Source organism: Hyla sarda, chromosome 4, assembly GCF_029499605.1.
Source record: "Hyla sarda isolate aHylSar1 chromosome 4, aHylSar1.hap1, whole genome shotgun sequence".
Lineage (NCBI taxonomy): Eukaryota > Metazoa > Chordata > Amphibia > Anura > Hylidae > Hyla > Hyla sarda.
In genome coordinates, this window is record NC_079192.1 from 90,729,848 (window position 1) to 90,732,453 (window position 2,606).

At 45.0% G+C, this 2,606-nt stretch overlaps 1 long non-coding RNA gene across 1 annotated transcript; it reads left to right on the forward strand.

The window, feature by feature from the left end:
- The first annotated feature begins 408 nt into the window (after positions 1-408).
- On the forward strand, positions 409-1,260 carry LOC130368222 (uncharacterized). Its single transcript, XR_008892376.1, has 4 exons — positions 409-431; positions 526-592; positions 693-857; positions 960-1,260. It is a non-coding gene; the product is annotated as an uncharacterized LOC130368222 (long non-coding RNA).
- Positions 1,261-2,606: the final 1,346 nt, after the last annotated feature.

A 2,606-nucleotide genomic window follows, 5' to 3' on the forward strand; every position in this document is an offset into this window, starting at 1 on the left:
AAGGGATCGGTTTTGCAGTATGTCAATCTAGGGCCATGGTGTCTGATCTGGAACTGGCAGCAGGAGCCACGACCACTTTAAATCAATGGCTGCTGGGACGTCTGACTAGTGACATCCTTCGCTCCAGACCGCAACGTCAGGGACGTCACTCGTCAGACGTCCCGGCGGCCAGCGCTGCTCATTGAGCCTACCGGAGTAGCATTGATCTATGTAAGAAACCTATGGGCCCAGGCTGTTGGGGCCACCAAATGATATTACATATACAGAATGTCTGGTTAGGAGAAATAAATATAACGCACCCACAGGGAGTGGCGCCATTTTAATAAAAATTGTCAAAAACCTTAGATAACAGTCATACAGAATATATTAGAAAGCTTTTTTGATTTTCAGCCAATCAGAGAGCAGCACTACTGAAATAGAACTCCCAGGAGGTAACAGCGTGTCACACATGTGATGTCATAACCATTGTCCACCAAAGAGCAGCATTGAGCAGAAATAACACTGCTCCTGTTCATTCTCCATCAGTGAGGGGCCGGTGCTGGACACTGTGTAGGGACGCGGGAATGCAAAGTCATACACATGACTGTGACTGGTAAGTGTTACATTGTTGTGTCCAAAAGATCTTTAGTGCAGTTCCATGTGTATTTCTATGATAAACATGTAAATAATTTATCTTTTTTTTCTTATCTTAGATGCACTATCTCCAGGACATGGAGTAGCATTTCCGGACCTACAGCAAGACGTTGGATGAAGGCATAGCCCCAGAAATAACACTGGTCCTGTTCATCAGTGAGGGGCCGGTGCTGGACACTGTGTAGGGACACGGGAATGCAAAGTCATGCACATGACTGTGACTGGTAAGTGTTACATTGTTTTGTCCAAAAGGTCTTTATTGCAGTTCCATGTGTATTTCTATGATAAACATGTAAATAATCTATCTTTTTTGTCCCCTATCTTAGATGCACTATTTCCAGGACATGGAGTAGCATTTCGAGACCTACAGCAAGACGTTGGATGAAGGCACAGGCCTAGGAATCATGCACATACACAGAAACATTTGCCCAAATTATAGAGGTAACCTCCTTTAGTATGCCCAGAGGAAGGGCCATACAGTAGCCATGGATTCCCTACAGGTTTCCTCCCCTCTGGAGGTTTTTCCTGTCCTGAGTATTAGTTACTGTACGCTCTTTGTGAGTGATGGGAGGTTACAAAAAATCCCCTACACAAACATTTTAATAAATAATAAATAAAGTTCCCCTTTTTTTAAACTGTTCTTTGACTTGTTCGACTCATTTATTTATTTCTGTGTGTGAAAATAGAGTTAGCAAAACATGGATGACCAAAGCTGCTCTCCTGCACGATCTGCATAATGCGGTGCGGAGAGAGGCAACTGGTGCTGGGTGGTGCAGCTTATGAGGCAAACGTAGAACACCCAGCAAGTTCCATGCACAAGCCTTTTTCTGATGAATGGGACTCATGCAGGGAACTTGCTAGGGGTCATACGGTTGCAAAGGATCAACTTTTGGGTACATGAACTGTCCCTTAAAGGGGTATAGATATCTTATCCCCTATGTAAAGGATAGGGGATAAGATGTCTGATCAATGGGATCCTGCTGCTGGGACCCCAGCAATCTCCATGCAGCAACCAAAATTCTAAATAGTATGTTTAGCTCACTGGTTCCTGTGGTGGGATTCGTGACATCATGCCACACCTTCTTGTGACATCACACCACCTCCCATAGACATAAATGGAAAGGGCGTGGCGTGAGGTCACGACCCGCACCACGAGAACCCAGAGTTCTAAATATATTATTCAGAACGCCGGGTGCTGCATGAAGATCGCGGGGGTCCCAGTGATCAGTCATCTTTTGTCCTATCCTTAAGGTAGGGGATAAGATATCTAGGGGCGGAGTACCACTTTAAGGAATTAGAGAGTGTAGGCATGCCTTACAAGCAGGTAGAAAAAGAACAGCTGGGAGAAATGACAGGACACAAAGCAATATTTGGCTGGGACCGATTTTGGGTGTGTTCTGGCCAATTAAAGGAGAACTATGGCAAAAATTAACTTATCCCCTATCCATGGGTTATGGGATAAGTAGCTGATCGGGTGGGGTCCCCCTGCAATACCTGGGATGAGACCCGTCGTTCAGTGAGAAGCGCTGGCTGCAGACGTCAAATCTCAATTTCCCTGGACCCCCCCTTCCTTCATGTCCACCACAGACGCCCCCAGACTGCTGTCTCTTACAGAGTTTTATGCCCAGAAATGGTTGGCTACTCACTTTGTCAGTAGATTCTCATCCTAAATATGAAGACAATCGGGGAAATGTACCTGTGGAGAGGAAATGTTGTCCAGTTGCTCTTAGCAACCAATCAGATTACTTCTTTTATTTTTCAGAGGTCTTCTCAAGAATGAAAGAAGCAATCTGATTGGTTGCTATGGGCAACCTGATGAAAACATCTTTTTTTTCTTTAACAACTACAGTACTACAACTCCCATTGTAGTGTGTCTTTTCAACCTGTTCCTCCTCCAACCCTGACCCTTAGGGTGGCATAGACGGACCACACTGGGGGTTGTAGTACTTTCATTTTTACAGTTCCCCTATAAC